Below are 19419 nucleotides of genomic sequence, written 5' to 3' on the forward strand. Positions count from 1 at the left end.
GTTCAAGACCACACACACTACAGAAAAATTAACAAGCAGTCCAGTAGTGCCTGCAGACCACATGTAGTTTTGGAAATTAAGAGCATGTCATCTGCAAAAAGCAGTGTCACAATTTCATGGGGCCTGAGTTTGGGTGCATCATTTTTAGGGAAATCAAGTGTGTGCACTAAGTTGTTTATATAAAGAGTAAACAAGGTCAGGCCTGCACACAGCCCTGTGAAACACCAGTTTTAATCTTAAAAGGGGTCTGTGAGCTCACCGCAGTTGCCATACCTGACTCTGGCAGTATTGAGTGCATGCAGCCTGATAAGAACAGAAAGGATGTTTGGGGGTCACCATCTTTTCCAGAACATCCCAGAACTTGGCCCTGGGTATAGAATCGAAAACTGTCTTCAGGTCGACAAAGACCACATAAAGATGGCCCTTATCAAGAGACTGTGTTCCAATATAAAACAGAGAAATGGAGCATTTGATCCACCGTACTGATCCTCTTTCTGAAGCCTGCCTGGAGCTTTCAAAAACAGAGCTGTTGTTCGCCCAATCAAGCAATCAGTCCAATATGAGCCCGCAAAATAGTTTCTGTGAGGTGTTGATAAGGCTAATAGGCCTATATTTATTTATTTATTTATTTATTTATTTATTATAGTTCCCAAGGTCTTCTTTTAGCCCTTTTTTGTAAATCGGGACAATATCTGCAGTAAGCCAGGAACTGGGGATTGGGCCACCTGCAAGTATAGAATGGAACAGTGCCTGGAAGTATGTGTATCAGATCAAAGGTACTGAACTGAAGAGGTACCCGGGGAGGGAATCTGGGCCCGGAGCTTTATGTGCTGGAAGTGACTTTATTGCCGTCATAACATCCTCAGCATTAGAAAGATAAAGGGAGACCTTTATCTAGGGGCAGACCTAGAACATTTCTTGAGTAGGCACACTCCGGGTTGGGCTTGGCTACATACATTTTTTGGAAATGATCCACTCAGGTCTGGGGCTGTAAATTATAATCAGCACTGGTAGTGGCATTTTGCCTACCATGATCCACAGTTGCCCAGAAAGCTTTACCATTACCTGCCTTGACTGCTGCTACTAGGTCCTCCCACATCTCTTCTTCTAAATTAATTTTGGCCTGGGTGAATACTGCTTTATATTCCTTCCAAGCGTAATTTATGCCTATTTCCGTTTTTCAACTTTGTATAAAGTTACCTCTAGAATTCCAGCAAATGGAATTGAACCAGCTACAGCGAGATTGGACCTTTTGGGTTTTGCGGACATCTTTCCTAATTATAGCTTTAATGAAGCAAAAAAACGTTCATGCTATATAGCAATAAAATTATGAACTATACTAGATGGCTCCATGATGTTCAATGCATGAAGGGTATCAGCCACCCATTCGTATATCTGGACCATCCTTTTTGTGTCCTTACAAACAGACCCCATGTTAGAGCCCTCTTGTTCATTAAAATTGACAGAGCAACACCAGAGTCCGAGGCAGCACATTGATCAGCAATAGATTTTTCCTCAATTAGGGATAGGTGGAGAGCATTATGGTCACAGTCATAGCGCTCAAAAACTATCATGTCTATGAGGGATGGCCAGAGCGGGAGGGACAGGAATATGTCATCAATACGGCTCTTCTGCAAAGAACGGTTAACGGTGTAGGCACCACTAGGGTCTGAACGGGACCTACCGTTACAAGCCCTAAGACCAATGTGAAGGGTTGGGCTCATCAATCGATCAGCAATGGGAGAGCATCTTGTGGAGGGCCTAGGTCTAGCTGAGCGACCCCCCAAGCTGCATCTTCGTCTTCAGTAAATTTAGAGGGCTCAGGGCTGAAGGGTTCAAAGGTAACATTGAAGCCACCGGCAATGATTACCCTATCATTTTGTGGGAGGGAATTTTTATAGGATGCCCAGAGTATTAACAATATCTATTGAAACTAACAGCCTGATTCATCAAGCTAAATTGCACTCGCAAAGGGCAAGATTCTCAGAATCATGCCTTTTGCGAGTGCAATTTTTGCATTTGGGATTCATCATCCCAAATGCAAAATTCGCTATTTAAGAATTCGCACATTTGCGAAGAATTGTATTTAAGGAATCTCTATTTGAGATTCCTTAAATGCAATTCATGAAGCATTTTAAAATTGCGAAAATGCAATTTTGGGCCGCTATTTACCGAGAGGTCAGACATCTCGGTAAATAGCAAAAACTTAGAAAAATGCATTTAAATGCATTTTTCTAAGTTGCATGTTACACACACACATGTCCTTTGGACATGTGTGTGCGCAACACCAATGTAGATTAAATTTCAGGGGTGCTACAGGGTGTCCTTTGGACACCCCTGCACCCTTGAAATCGCATCCTTATTTGCAATTAGCTAATTGCTAATCGCAAATAAGGAATAACTCCCCATTCATTCCTATGGGCCTAAAGGCCCATAGGAATGCATGGGGAGCTATTCCTTATTTGCGATTAGCAATTTGCTAATCGCAAATAAGGAACATGTAGGAATCGCAATATTTTTTCCAATTCCTACATGAATCCCGTTTTGCAAGTCCTTAATAGCGATTCCTTATGAATCGCTATTAGGGGCTCGCAAAACGGGAGAATGATGAATCAGGCTGTAAGACCCACATCTCTGCAGCTTGTGGTGTAATAATGAATGCTCCACCAGCCAGTCATTACTCACTGTTTTTTCTACTACTACTGCCTTACTCACCTCGTCTGTTAACCAGCATACTTAGCTAGTAGGAAAAGGCCCAAAATTAACACTAGAATTTTTCTGATGTTAAGACCTAAGATACATTTTGTAGGGAAATGCCAGTAGCTCTAACAAAAATTTAAAAGGTCCTTATCACTTAGATAAATGGTTTACATCCTGTACATGCTCCCTTTCTTTCGACTTAGGAGGACATACGCCCTCCAGAATGTTCCTTAACTCCAAATCCATTTGAGGTGTTTCCTATAATATGTCACCAGCAGCAAGACTGTGTTTACCAGTAATCCTTTTAGCAAAAATGTGCATTGCATACAATATATATGTATTTTAGTCACTGTAAAGTACAGTTGTCGCTAAATGGGAATTGTGAATATCTTTTATGATAAAAAAGAATATCTAATTAAAAAGTTGAATCTTCTAGTGTTGAACCTTTTAATAACATAGTGAGAAGAGAGGTTAGAACAATAAAGGAACAAAGTCAAGAGTTTGGAGGATATCTACATTAAATATAAAGGAACACTCCACAAACACATTTAGAATGATGTATACTATCCAATAATGTTAACCAATATAATAAAAAGAAAATTGAAAGAGAATTGTTTGTGCAGTGAGATAAAATCACCTTTAAACTAACCACTGAGAATTTCCTCTCAAACTCCACATATGGCCACAAAAGCCTTTTCTGCCTCTGCCAACCGTATTTAGGGATTGGAAGCTCTATATAAATGCAGCTGCAATGCAGTACAATACAGTACAATGCATTAACTACCCTGGACAGGTGTACATTTGCAGGCGTTGTATAAGATTGGAAAGTATATGTAAGTGGTATGCAAATACCCAATAACCACAAAAGTATCTGCAAGTGGTATGCAAATACTCAATGTCCACAAAATTGCAAGTGTGGCGTGTCATCTACCTTTACTGGTATGACTAACTACATTTTGGATTGTGGAAATTTCACCACAGAGGTGAGATTCCGTGTTTTCAAATCACATTTGGAACAGGAAACGCCTGCCAATTATAAACCTCCGAATTAGGGTTCTGGTTCTGTCTACTGAATTTATGTGTGAAAACATCTTGGGCACTTTAATGGCATATGTATTTCAATACCCACTACTAAGCACACTTCCGGTAAACCACAGGCGTCCACTTATGTATCAGTGACATTAGTGTGGTATATAATTTCAGGTATTGTATATATTCTAAATATTACGTATTTGGCCATGATTCACCTCATGAGTCTGATGCACAAAGCTATTTGCACAAATGTAGCATAAATTATGAGTTCAAAATAAACTTGATCATTTACAAAATATGGGTTTGTACACACAAACAGGTTTACTCAAAAGCGAAATTACAGCAGTATGATGAAATGTTACTTGTAGGTAAATTTCCTCACAGGAGTTGCCAGCGTTCCATGATGGGGACTGCTGCTCAAGTTGTTGAACACCCACACGTGGTGGGGATTCTCGAAAACTGTGCAGCTACCTCCTCAGCAAGAGAATTGTTGGAGAACAACTTCTATCAATGTTAGTGGAACACCCAAGGTCAGGGGGACATCCATTTTCAATATAGCAAAGGAAAGAAAACATCCCCAAAACTGACTGGGGTGTAAACGAAGATGTTTTAACCGCTTGGAAAAATGCACGTACTACATTTCTGAATGTGTAAATGTTTGTAAACATGAGTGCTTCTAGAAGCCTGTGGCACTTGCAGCTTCCCAGAAGTGCTCCTGGATTTACTTGTGAGTTCCATGAAAGCTGTAAGTTTTCCTAAGGAAGCCATTTATTTTTTGTGAATTGGGACCACAAACCAGACAGTTGTATATGTTTGTTTTAGGTTAGATCATTCGAAACATTTGTCTTTTTTTAATGTTTTTTCTTTTATGATCTGTTAAAATATTAGTCTTTGAAGTGCTTCTTCCTGTTGTCAAAAACTGACGTCATAGGCGATTAATCCCACACTTTCAGCTGCATCTACGCCTCAATCACTAAAGCTTGTATGTGCTGTAAGGAGCGGGAAAAGCGTTTTCACTTGTTACCACTAAGTTACATCTGAATGGATGTTCATCAAGAATTATGATACACATGCATGCACACAGACACACAATTGAGTATACTATGCACTCATAACTCATAGACACGGGCGTAGCTTCGGTTGGGGGCCGTGTTTGGGGTGTGACCCTCCCAAATGAATCCTTTCTTGTTAGGTCTCACCTACGCAGCGCACAAGCGATGCATAGGAGGGACCTCTTGAAATCGCTCCGGGCTTTCGTGGAAACTCGTGCATGTTCTGCATTGATTCCAATAGGCCCGCGTGCAAGTACGGCATTTGGCTTGCGGGAGCGAGCAGCAGCCCCATCTGTCAGCAATTATTGCGCCCGTAAGGTAAACGCTTGGCTTTCAGCGCTTGTTGTTGATGTTATCTGAGGGAGCGTGCCTGGTGTCTTCAACCAGCGCTTGTTTAGGACTTGTGCCCTGCGCCCAGGTATATGTCGGGCAGGGCTTCAGGGTCGATTTCCAGCTGCTAAGAAAGAAGACCCACAATTTTGCGTTGTGAAGATCCCTACTCGTCATTTCAGCAAAAGAGATTCCAAGTCTAGTCCGTATTATGGTTATTACTGGCCTACTCGGCTTACTGTTCGGCTATGCAGTCCATAGATGGCGCTGTCGCGAACACATTCGAAGTTGCTGTTTGAGGAAGTGAAGTTGACGTGGATGTGTGAGCGAGGATGAGATAAGCGTTTGTTTCCCCTGTACCACCCATCCAAGGATAGGTGTAATGTCGTGATCCGCTGGAGAGGTCAGCAAGGGGACGTCAAACGGCTCTTAGGGGCTAGATCAAGATTTGTTCTCAATTGGCTGCACATGATATGTTTGTGTTCGTCTTCTCGTTTCTTTATTTGCTGCTGCGATCACACTGTTATAGCGTTTCACTGGTTGTGCTTCACTGTGTTGTGTCTGTCTCTGGTACCCAAAATACTGCGTGCCTGAGACGTGAGTCTGTGGTTGTCCTCTGAAGCCACCCTGAATGTAGACTGTCAGTCTCTGTCGGAGACGGCGTCAGGGTGCGAGCAGCAGTGGTCCAGTGCTGTGTGATTGCTTTTGTTTTTGACAGACACCAAACCGTCCGAACCTTTCTTTGAGTCTGCTTTGTTTCAGTTCCACATACTTGCTGCTGGGCTGTGCATCCCTTCTGGGATAACTCTGGATTCCTCAGATAGGGCCAGTCAACAGCACACGATGGACTGGAGCAGGTAAGCTATGCTCTGGGCAAGCTGGACGGGTGGCTGGCTGAATGGAAGACATGGATGAATCGATAAATGAAACAAATGGTGGAATGAGTTCATAGACCAATTAGCAGGCAGATTTCATTTATTGAACTGGGTGCCTGAGGTGAACAAGGGAGCTGTCACGTTCAGGATTCTTGTTGCTTTGGAGGTTAGTGAGGCTGTGGTGGCTGAAACCTGGCAATGACATCACTTGAGAGGACCACATTACTATCCACAACACACGTGTTCACAGTATGACTTAAAAGTTGGATTGTTTTGATTTCAACTTGTGATTTTCGTAATTAACATGGGATAATTTTGTCCATCAAAACGTTCCTGTGATTATGTTTGACACCGGGTTCGCATCAATAGTGACTTTAGGTGGTTCAACCTGTCTGGGTCCATCAGATGCTTTTCATGCCTGACTATGCCACCCTGTCAACACTGCGACCTGTCTGATTGAGTATTGTTTCAATACCTACCCCTGACTCTTCAGTGCCTCGTAACCCTGCCACGTCCCAAGCTAACTTTGACCAGACATAATTTTATGTTGCCACTTTTTTTAACCTACATCTGTGCACTTTTGTTTTGATTTACGCATTACTGATGCGCTGCAGCTGTGACAGATTATGACCATTGTACTGCTTTGCTACGCTCATCTACTGTAAACTGTCTAGCCCTGCTTAATACTGTTCCCTAATTACCTCTTCCTACTCCTGAAGTTACCTGTACACTTGCTGACATTGTAACTTAGAAATACACTTTTTAGAATTCTGAACAGACTTTCTCATATTTTCATTAAATAGCACTGAACCCTATCCTTGTGTGTGGCCATTCACCAGTGGCATATGAAGTAACAGTGGATGTTGTAGCACCCAGGATAACGTGCTGCATGGTTAATTGCTTAAAAGGTCCCAAAAGGCGAGACCTATTGGCTATGCCAATGCTTGTTTTTCTAGTTGAATTCTGTGGACTTTGAGTCAGGTCTGCTATGTGTTGGTTTTTCGAGGTTTAAAATTCTTCATTTGTTTGGATCAGAAACTTAAATATATATTACGAGTGGCTTACCAAAAAAGTAGTAAATACGCACCCATAGGAGTGTTAATTGAATGGGTGCAAATTTACAACTTTTCAGAATTCAAAAACGTTTGCAAAAGCAGCCTTGGAAATCTGTGCCGTTCTCAGTTTTCCTGGCATACTATTGGCATTTAGATGCCCAAAATGTGCTGGAGCGAATGGTTGGAAGTCATCTGACCACTGGCAATCACCTAGGGTAGTATTCTAAATGGGCCTGGCTGAAATTTAAATTACACTGGCGTGATTTGGGGAATTTCTTGCTACTATTATTACGTGAAATTCTCAAAATGGCGCTATTATGCCACATTGTGTAAATATGCAGCATTTGCAGCAAATATCTACAGCGAATGGTGCAATTTGCAGTAAAACTTTACAACAAACACACAGGAACAGCAAAATACGAGTGGTTGTTGTTCAAGGTGCTCTTGTTTAAATGCATCCTGGTGCCAACAATTGATGTGAGGAGAAAGTATCAATAACTTTTAAGACAAAAAAAGATGAAATAAGTTACATTAGTAGTTCAAAACAGAAATAATGGAAAACTGTACGCAACAACTGCAATTTGGTGCCAGTGGCAAAAGTCCTTGCATCCGGCCTTCACACACTACTTGCAATAAAATCCGCCACACACACAAATGGATGTTCATATCACATGCAACAAGTTGACAACTTGGGAATGTGAAATGCTTTTTCAAGGTTATATGCCAAGTTTCAACTATACAGTTTTTAGCCACCAAGTCCCTGGCTTCCCAACTCCCACCATCCCCGCTTAAGTTGCAGAAAAGCTCACGATCTCTGATTGCTCTTAGCACACCTGCAGCCTGGTCACGATCAGGCTGGAAGCTAAGAAGTGTAAGAAAAGAAAAAACAAGAAAGCAGCCCTTTTCCATATATGCACCAAGGATCTGGAACAACATCTTTATATCCCTGCCTCCGAACATCCCCGCTTGACTTGCAGACAAGCTCACCATCCCTGATGGCTCTCAGCACACCTACAGCCAGGCCACCATCCGAATGGAGACTAAGAAGCATAAACAAGAGAAAACAAGGCAGCAGAACGTTTCTATCAATGCACCAAGGATCAGGAACAACATCTTGGTATTCACAACAGCACCTTAACGCTGCTCCATTTCAGAAGAGAGTTGAAGACCCACCTCTTTAAGGAACTCTACATCTCAATGCAACACAAAAAGCAGTGACCTCTCCCATTATTCGTATGCATGCCTTTGACCATGTACAGCACCCTGCTGCCTTTTCTGCTAGGATTGTGCTTTACAAATACCACAAACATACATACAACCCCTACTTAATCGGCATCAATGGAACTCTATCGTGCCTTGATTCTTGAAACAAAAGATCTCATGAAAGTCAGGCAGTTGTGACGATTGTGAGTGGTACCAAGTGTCTTACCCAGAGGGTTATGCAAATGTCAAAATATTATTAACCAATACGATCTCCACACATTTATGTGCTGAACAGCACTGAATTTGTAGCCAATGGTAAATTCATACTATCCTACATCTCCATATGTCTCCCTTTAAAAATTAGGTTGATAGAAATGCTAAATGGCACAAGGACTATTCATACACCAAGGGCCACATGTGTAATTCACTGTTAATTTAGTAACCAGTACATTTTTATGAACCAGCATATGCATCATTATGTCGGTTCAGGAATTAAAAAGATTAGTTTAGTCATAAACTAATGCTTATTGCCAAATTTACCTTTGTGAATGCGGCCACGTTTTCAGACTGGTTATGTGTGACATTCCCACGTTCGCAGTGACATTTCCATTACTTGAGTGAGACATTTTAAGTGACACAATTTTGAGAGCAGAACTAATCAGTAATGTTTGTTTAAGTAGATTAATTTCTGAAGTTATGTAATGAAGTGCAATGTAAAGGCCTTCTAAAATGCTGGAGCTCTTTCTTGTGCTGAGGCTCCCCTTTCGGAATAAAAAAGAAAATTATGGGGCATATGTACAAGCCCCTTTAGCCATCACAACGTCACTTAATGTGGCTTAAAGCTTCCATGTACATAAGGACCCCTTTCGCGCTATGGTTAGCGTGAAAGGGGTGGGCAGTGGGTCTTGCGGTGGGCTTTCCATTCATTTTGATGCTACCCCTATGTACAAGGGTGGCATACATAGGAGGCAGCGCCAAAATTAAGACCAGGTCAATCCTGGCCAAACGAGGAGAAATGCATTAGTTCTCTTTTTTTTGCTTTTTCCATGTGTGCTGCCATGTGCATCACACATGGAAAAAGCAAAATGCTGTGGTTTATTTATGTACAGGAAGGTGTCCCTTCCTGTACATAAACAAACCTTTAAAAAAATGCCATTTGGTCACTTTCATGTGTGCTGCATGAAGCAGCGTACATGAAAGTGACAGAATGGAATTTTAGGATTGTTTATGTGCAGGAAGGGATATCTTCCTACACATAAACAATCCTCCCCTGCACACAAACATCTTTGCACTATGGTGCAAGTGTGCGTGCGTTGGCGCAAAGCTGCTAAACTTAGCGCCATCGCAGAGGGAAACACAAGGCTGCACCACATTCTTGCGAATATGTTGCAGCCTTGCGTTTCAGAAGTGGCGGAGCATGGCGTTAAGCCAAGGAGGCTAACGCTGCGCTCCGCCACTTCCTTGTACATATCCCCCTATGTTTTGTATAATGCACGTTTGGCTATTTTAAACAGCACCCCAAAATTCCTTAGGGATCTCATGAGCAATGGCAGATTCGTGGATATTAATCTTACAAACACAAGTATGATTGCTTACAAAGATCCAAATTATGTTATGTTGTGTTATGTACCAGAATTAAACAATTCATGTTATTAATGAGTGCTGATGGGTCCATTTTAGTGGGAGACACAATTATATTAGAACAACCCACTCAAAAGGAGTACTATGCTTTTGAATTTACTTCAAAGTGCATCTTTTTGCATTTATTTTCAAACATCTCTCTGGAGTGCCAAATACCACGGGTTTCAATAACGTGCATCCTGTTCTGACTTCCATGAGTTGTCCCACGTCTTTTCCGCAGGTATTATTGGATGTAGTTTACATAAACCCTTCCTTGACACACACAAAAATTAAAGAGAACATTTAATTAAAAAAAAAAAAACTCTTCTTTACCCACGCTTTTCCCATTAATTTCCCCCACTAATTATAAGCTTTGAGAAACAGAAATAATCGAAATGTTTAACCACCATTTAAAAAATATCAAATAATTGTGAACACTTATAGGTTTTTTTCATCCAATATGTCATCGCTCAGAAAATGACTGCCTTGGTATAGCAAATTCTTTGCTTGTGCCATTTTTAGAAAAACATGTATGAACATCTTTCTTGCACAAGCCCCTTATGCCATTTTTGGGCTACAAAATGTCATATTTTACGATTTTGCTTGGACATAGTCACAATCTAAGATAGGGAAAAGGGTGTACTTGGGGCCTCGATATTATTTTAGATGTGTTTATTATGGATTAAGACCCACATTTATTAGAGCTTCCACTGGTGCGCTGTACAAGGGGGTGTTAAAAAATGTAAGTACACTGATGCTATCTTTTGTTTCATGCTTACGCAAAACTTTAATACATGAGCACCAGAGTATAGACTAAGTCGCAATTCAAACAGTGGTTTAGGCGAGTTGGGGGACATCAGCATCTGCTTGCAGGGCCAGACTGGGAACCCAAAGTAGCCCTGGCAATTTTTTCGGACCAGCCCTTTGGGAAGCACTGCCTGCCTCAGGAGACTGGAAACGCTTGCTTGCTGCTTTTGTTACTGGGGTCCAATACTGCAGCACCACTTCAAAACTGCCCCCCAATAATGAAATCGATCAATCAAACAGCATTTGTAAACCCCAACACTGTCACCCCAAGGTGTATCTGGGTGCTTCAGCACTTTCAAAATCATCTCCAGCCTCCCGGGAAAACGCTAGATTCCCGGTAGGGAGAGACCGGCCCTGCCTTCTTGCCACCAATGGATGACTCTTATTGGCTCCACTTACAGCATGATTCAGTGGCCACAAAAATGTCATTCTTTCCTTTTCCCTGGTACTGGAAATAGACCCAAATTGATGAGTTACCAAAAGGAGAATTTTGCTACGTTACCGAAGTCAACTATGAAGGTAATAGAGAACCATTGCACATCAGAAGACGTTTAAAGGCAGTTTTTTAATATGTTCGTTCATTCATGTGGAGATGTTTAAAGCCTGATTGTGAACACTTTAGTTGTGTTAGTTAGTGTTTTCAAAGGGAGAAGTTTAAGGGCTGATTAAACAGCACCTTAAACATGTTGGGGCCAATTCAGAAAGGCATTTAGGAGTTCTTAAAGTAGTTCTCCTGTAGTACTTCAAGTCGTACTCTTGCACTACTACTTAAAGTACTCAAAAATGCTTTTGTGAACACCTCTCCCCTTAGAGTTTGGAGCAATATACTGGTTTTGTAAGCAACAACAAAGACATATGCATATGAATTATTTTGCAACATGCCTCACAGCTATTATACTGGGGTATTTAGACTAAAAGAAGTCACATCATGCATTATATTGAGTTAAAAATGTAAGTATCACTTGCTGTGATTTTCCTTCAGGGCCCCTTTTGGTTCTCCCTTAATTCTGCATTTTAGACATTTTAGGCTGCCTCTGCTTGCTCTACATAGCTACATATAACACATTTGTTTTTGTGACATTATTTTGAGAATAGGCTGTATATGTTGTTTGTTATTCAGGGACTCTTATTGGGATTTCGCCTACACATTTTGTACAAGGTTGCTGGAAATACATAATAACATGGTGTACTGTTTTCTTTGCTCGTTTAGCAACAGTTTCTAATGTTTAGACATAACAAGCTTGTACAGCTGCATTTCCAGCACAATAGTTTTTTCATATAAACTGTGTCCACCCCCTTGGGGGCCAGAGAGGAGAATTCGGGCAGAGACGACTGTTCTGGAACGACAGCAGTGCACAACATGCAGCTCTGCATAAGCGAAGTTTACACTCATGATGTTGTTGTTTAGCATTTTAGGACCCTAGTGTAATTTTCCCGAATGCAAAAAACTCAATCTCTAGGAGACTGTACAGCTCAGGGAGCTGAACTACAGGCTTTCAAGATGGCGCTGGAAAATACCGGTCACAAATTCCCCACACTCATAGTGTGCGATTCGTATTACTGCGTCCAATCTTACAATGACTACTTGCAAAATTGGGTTCAAAACGGTTTCAAAGACGCAAAAGGTGGCACAATCAAGCATAAATTGCTTTGGGAACAAGTAGTTCTATTACAGAAAGAACTACAAAAGACTCACGTGATCCGTACACTGAGTCATCAACGTGATGGCGTTCTTGTTGAAGGGAATTCATTGACTGATGAAGCCGCGAAGGCAGCTGTGCAAACGGCTTCCGTAGCTGCAATCACTTGTTCAAAAACAAAAATAGACGGCGAAACAATGCTAGCGGTCAATGCCACAAGCAAAGGCAGCGGAGCAGCGTTACCTCTAAACTATCCACTTGAATATACATAATAATTGATGCAAACTCCGTTCCTTTTGCTCGAATCCCTGGAGTGGGGGATAAAGTAATCCCAAACAGGAATCAGAGAGGTGCTTTGATTCAAGAAGCACATATGGGAGAGGGTCTGATACATCAAGGGATCTCTAAATCTCTATTAGAATTGCAAGAGATGTACTGGTGGCCAGGAATGAGCGCCCACATTTACGAATGTGGAATTAATTGCGATGTCTGCTATAGAGATCACAGCTTAGAGGGCCACCAGATTCCTTACTACAGTGTAGCCAGCCCAGGACAGACACCATTGTTAGATAGCATTAGACTATCCACGCTCAGACGTCCCCATGGACAAAAGCGGTCCCACAAATACTAGGACAAGATTCATTTGGATGTGGCCTCAGCCCTCGGCTGATGCCCGAACTGTTATAAAAGATTTGCGAGTCTTTATTGGCACATACGCAATCGGCACGCTACATTCTGACCAGGGTCCTGCGTTTAGCTCCAAAGCTTACAAGGAGGCCATGGCCAATCTGGGAGTTGCATTGCGATTTTCGAGTCCATTCCATCCTGAGGGAAATTCGGTTGTGGAAAGAAAAAAACGTTACATAAAGCAATCTATAACAGCTAGGGTATTAGGCTTGGGTGACGGGTGGGTCAAACATCTAATAAGTGTCCAACGTAGCCTTAATAACCTTCCATGAAATTCTCTGGGTGGAATCACTCCATATGAAATCCTTTTTGGTACTAGAATGCTTTTCCAGGATCTTGATTGTCATACTTCAGTGGTAGAACAAAAACCCTTTGATATCAAAGACCGTTTGGCTGTTTTGCAGGACTTAAATGAAACAAGAAGAAGTCTAAGCAACACAATACAAAAGCCAACGACCACTGAAGAAAAACCTGTCCCAGCAAGACCTGTCTAGATTCCAAAGATTGGGGATCTAGTCAGGGAGAAAATATCGGATAAGAAGGAATTTGGGACTTCCTACAGAAAACCAGTACCTGTACTAGCAGTCCACGGATCAAGAACAGTGGTACTGCCGCCCCTTGCTGGAAGAAAGGAGAACCGGTCCGTATCAATTGACCTGGTCAAACCACATCATGTGGTCAATAATTAGTAGTAGGCCCAGTGGACTCCAAAGATGTAGCAGACGACCAAATCTTGCTACTATCGAAGAGGTTCAAACTTAAAGATTCATCACATTTGAAGAACATGCAGTCGGAAAAGAAGGACTATGCAACAAAGCAATGGAGCTTGTGCCTCATGAAAACCAAATAACAGTTCATCAAGACACTCCTGTCTACAATGATGTAGCATCTGACTATACCAATATGTCATGGAAATAAGCAGCTCCAGCGATTTCAAACAAACAATCCGGATGCAATACCAACAATTGACAGAACTGCCTCTGGCTATTTCATCAACTTTGATAACTTTTCTGAGGATCCCAGTGAGCCCGAAACAACGCCAGCAAATAAACCTTTCAAGAAACAATTAACAGAACTTTGTCACCAGCTTGCAAATACATATCTGGTTTCACCATGGCTGAATTTTGGATTGTGTTAGGTGTACTTTTTCTCCTACTATGGCTGATTCTCGTTTTAAGTTTGGGAAAGCTGATAGATGGAAAATACAGTAAAATGGACAGAGCAAGTAAGAACATCAACTTGCTCCTGAAGCCACACAAATCATCTCATCGTGAACAAAGAGATCTGTCATCAGTGAACATCACAGCCATTCCTCTACCTGGTGGTATAGCATGGGACAGAACTGATTCTGACATTTATGGTCCAGTTGAGCTGTTGAAGATTCCACACCAATTTAAGGTTTCATTGAGTGATTTTGTTTCACCAAGCACATTTTCTGATGATTGGGACTTTGAGACTGTTAGTAACATGATGGCAGACTTAGAAATCTCAGCAAAATTTGCAAAACATGAATACTTAGAAGATTCATCAGATTATGAACAAATGTATTGTTTTAATCACTTTGGTCACCATTATTTGCACGAATCTGCAAATCCTAGAAATGTTTTAACTTATAATCAATGGCAACATTGTCCAACGCCACCAAAGGGTAGCTCTAAAACATTTTATGAAAAATGTCCATACTTATCAGGTTTCAATACCACAAATCCAGAAACATTTTACTTTAGAAATGTTAATAAGACAGGAATGAAAAATATGATGATTAATACTAAACAAATTTATTCTGTGGCCTTTTATGCTCAGTTGTCCACATTAGGGTTTGACTCTTGGAAAGACAACATTGAGACAAAAACTGTCTGGGGCACAAAAGAATGGCAGGTGCAAGGATTAGAAGCCTTATTTAGAGCCTGCATCATCCCAGAACAAATACTTTTTTTAAATGAAACTGTTCAACAGACATCTTGTCTTGGCCTGGCTAAGATAAAAGATTTAAACACACCGTCCATACCAAAGCCCACACCTGATAGTAACACCACTACAGATGAGGAGGTAGACGAAAACCACATCTTAAAACAGAACAGAACTAATACTGATTGGAAAAAATGGTTAATCTGGCCCACAGACATGAATAACTATCAAGATAGATTCCTGAACAAGACACAAGGGTTTACAGTAACTAGACCAGATCCAAGATATGTCCAGAGACAACATCCAGGGATAATGACAACTTACAGTGTAGGAAAACTGTGCCTTGAGTGGCTACAAAAGTCTTCACTCCCGGAAATAAAACAACAATTAACTTTACTTAAAGATGTCGTTGATTTGAGAGACTTCTTACAAGGGCCTCATAAACCACGTCATAAATGTTTCATATACGCCGGTATTTACGCTGCTTACAATGAAGCATGTAAAATCACGCAAACGGAAACTGCGGAACGAATACGAGAAATTGTTTGTATTAATTTAGAGAAAGCACTCTTTGTAGTTGACAATGGATTAACAACTCTGTCATCCAGAATTTATTTTTTGGACAGCATTATATCTTCCGCCATAGACATAATGAAACAGGGCTTGCTAATGTTACAATATGGCCAGTCTCAATTGCATTCTATAATGCTGCTAGGCTGGACGTTACAAAACCTTCGTTCTGGCTATGTGCCTTGGCGTCTAATCAACACCACGTCATTTTTACTGGGTTTATCCTTACAGATAAACAAATTTCTTTGGCACAGAGGGGAGCAGACTATATGGCGCTAAGCATAGAAAAACTGGAGAGATTACCATTGACCGTTTCTGAGAAGCCAGCCGATGAATGGATAATACATGACACCATCACGATACCAGTGACAATTTTCCAGTTTCAGTATTGCATTAAAACACATACCAGCAGGTCTGTATGAAAGGTTGGGTAAAGAGTACATAAAGTCGACCTGGGACTTACCATACACACACAAATGTTGGAGTGGGGGAAAGAAGGTGTTTTTTAGTGGTAAAAATTGCAACAACGCACTAACTCTTCTATGTCAAGGCAATAATTTGCATGGAGCCTGCGATGGTTCTTCAAACAACTTATCATGCCACCTGCAGGGTTCCCCGGCCGCAGTGATAGATCCAATTTTTAGGCAGCTTTCCACTGGAAGCTACATAATGCTGAATGAACACAGCTGTTGTGGAATGATGCCAGGAATAGCCTCGTTAGTGTGTCAGCCAGGGTCACTTGTGTATGCAAGTATTGTTTCCTAAAACTAAGACAGACGGGGAGTCGCCGTTATGGCCTTTACTGAACATCTCTTCTATACGAATTGATACTTTAAGAAGAATGAAAAGCTATTCTTTTACAAAAAACTGTGCCACTGACCTCGTCCAGAGAGACGTATGATCTGCAAGTTGCAAGGACTTCTGCAGAGATACATGCCCTATTATCAACAAACTGCCCAATACATTTTGCAGAAATGTTAGGTTGTATCTTAAACATGTCTGATACCAGTGGTATAGTACATGTATTTAAGAGGATTTTTTCAGGACTGTTAGCACCATTCGAAGCAGTCCTAGGCATTTTCCAAACTTCGTGCACTCTGTGTTCGGTGGCCTTCCGCTCATCGTTGGACTCGTAGCAGGGATACTATTCTTATTCCTCCTGCTCCGATATGGCAAGTCCAGTCACCAGCGATACTCAGATTACCATGGAGAGTGCTCTTTTGGCAAGCAGTATCGTGATCGCATAACACAGAGTCTTGGCTTGGCTCGTTTGAGAGATCTGAATACCACATGGTTCCTATTGTTCAGACCAATCTGGCAAGATTGGATCTTACCTGTTCTATGATGCCTGCTTTGTGGAGACGAATGCGTGTTGGATATCTGTCTAACACTTCCATCAGCACTGCCAACGGATGTTGATGCTTTGCTTGGTTCAATAACGGCTCATGCATTGTGTTGCCCCCAACGCTTACCAATCCTTATGATGGCATTCACTGAGGTCTCACCAGCAATTCCAGCTGAAGGAGAGATACGTGGACCGACAGGCACACAGGTACCATCTACTGTGAACATTGCTAATGCGAGTGACGCTGACGGCGATGCTTCTCATCTGTGTACAATTGATCTACATAATGAAGTGGTTCAACTTTCATCTACTGTGGTAGACGATTTCTTTGCCAGCCTTGGCGACTTAATGTTTTCTACTGACACCGAGAATAACTTTTGAAATTAGCACACAGCGTTCCATGAACTCTGATTTGACCTTCATTTTTTCAAAACAAAACTTTTAACTATGGAACAGTATTTTTCTACGATTATTTGTCTTTTTTCCAAAACTGAACTTTGGCACAAAGTAATCTGCTTAAAGTAGAACTATTCTTAGAGTACAAGAATTCTGTGAATACTTCCTAGAAACAATATTGACCTTATCAGCAAACCAATTCAATTTATATATTCTGCTATTGGATGTAATTTCGTGATTCATTCAGTTAGCATTGTCGATATCACACTATATGCTTACAATGGAATCATTGCTTTTTGATGCGTACTGTACAAATTCTCATTTTATGTGTACAACCATTTTCAAATGCATTTTATGTAATTTTTGGTGGGATTGTAAACACATGCTTTAGATATGTTTTAGTGCCTTGAGGCAGGCATAACAAGCTTAAATGTTTTCATGCATTCTGCAACACACACAAAGAGAAAAATGACTCAAAGCATCGATTTTGTGCAGTAAGGATAGTTTCCTGCACAAAAGCTATGCTGACTACACCGCAGACATCCTTTCACTGTGGTACAAGGGTGCCTACGTGGGTGCATGGCAGTCGCAAGTTCATCAGTGCAGCGAAAGAGCAGAACTGTGTACTTCTAAATAGATATTGTGCAGTCCTGCTCCCTCCGATTCATGCAATGCAGCGCAGTAACTTTACCCGCTACAACTCCATTGTGTAAATTCTTTGTAAATATGCCCCAAGATCTATTAATCTCACATATATCAATAACAGAAAAAGTACTCTCTTTAAACCACAGTGTTGCAGTATTATTATTCCAACAGTTCATTTACTTTGTTGTGACTTAGAAATAATTTGTGTAAATGTTGTGATGTAAATAATGGAATGTAGAAGAAAAGAAATAACACTATCTATGAAGTGTAAAGTGAAGTGGCATAGAGAGTACCAGAAAGGAGTGAAGTAGAGTAGCATGGCATAGAGTGGAGCGGCATAGGGTACAGTGGCATGAAGTGGCATTGTCTGGATTGGAATGCCATAGAGTGCTGTAGAGTGCCATTCTCTGGAGTGGAGTGGCATGGATGGGAGTGGAGTGGTGTAAAGTAGCGGGGCATAGAGAGGATTGGAGTGGCTTGGACTTGAATGGCAAAGAGTGTTGTGGTGTAGAGTGAAGTGGTGTGGCATACACTGCAGTGAAGCAGTGCAGAGTAGAGTAGCGTAGAGTTAAGTGGCAGAGAGTAGAGGGGAGTGGCATAGATATATATATATATATATATATATATGTTTAATACCTTCTGTCGCAGTCAACAAAATAGCTTATATGTAGAACTTCTCTCTCAGCTCACTGGTCAGTTAGACATTTGATCTGACTCACACTAAGTCCATTTTACTCTTGCGTACATTTCTGATCAAAATATTTCTTGCTTGATAAATACATTCGCTCGAAATGAAGGCCAAGCTATTGATAAGTAGCTTGGTGTTTTTTTATATAAGAACAGCAGAATTGCATTGCGTGACCTAATAAACCCAGAGTATTTCGAATCAGCTCACGTGGGCTGTTGTTCGCTGCTGGGCTCCTCCTGGAATGTTCTGTGTTTATTTAAATGCTTCCGGTGCATGTTTGAGCGTTGAAGCAGTCACTACATCGGATCGTGCTTTGATTCTTTGCGGCAAACCGCTCGCTCACTCATTTCTGCCTGAGGCTTCGTATTGACTTGGCCAGCTCAATTAATCACACTGCCGTGTCCACTCAGTAGCGCTTGGCTTCTAATCTCATAATTGCTTTAAAATCAGAGTTTGAAATCACAACCGAAATCAGGTGGTTTGGGGGACAGCAGGACTGTGCAAGTTCTGCAGACTGTGTGTCTGATGTTCTTTAGCAGTAATGCTACCTCATGTTTATAAGAGATGAGGTGCAGGTCAAATTTGCAGGCCTGCAAAATGAAGAAATGTGGAAAACCAAAACTCATTCAGTTTTTGTACTGTCAGCATGATGGAGATATGACCCAAAAACAGCTTGTTTTTGAGCGGTCAACTGGGCCAGAGTCTCTTTCAACCAGTGCGTTTTTTTAACTCTCAGTCATAAAAACAGAAGAAATAGAGGAACAAATTCAGCACTCCCTCAGTGGTGAAATCATTAGGCAAATTAATATCTCTATGAGGAAAAAAAAGACCAATGGCAGCGTTCTCGTAAAAGAAAAAACTATATG

The 19419-nt window shown here is 41.2% G+C and overlaps 1 protein-coding gene across 1 annotated transcript in view; it reads right to left on the reverse strand.

The window, feature by feature from the left end:
* FREM1 (FRAS1 related extracellular matrix 1) overlaps positions 1-19419 on the reverse strand; it is a 792938-nt gene that overhangs the window by 551767 nt on the left and 221752 nt on the right. The window lies entirely within an intron of this gene.

Source organism: Lissotriton helveticus, chromosome 2_1, assembly GCF_964261635.1.
Source record: "Lissotriton helveticus chromosome 2_1, aLisHel1.1, whole genome shotgun sequence".
NCBI classification, from domain to species: Eukaryota; Metazoa; Chordata; class Amphibia; order Caudata; family Salamandridae; genus Lissotriton; species Lissotriton helveticus.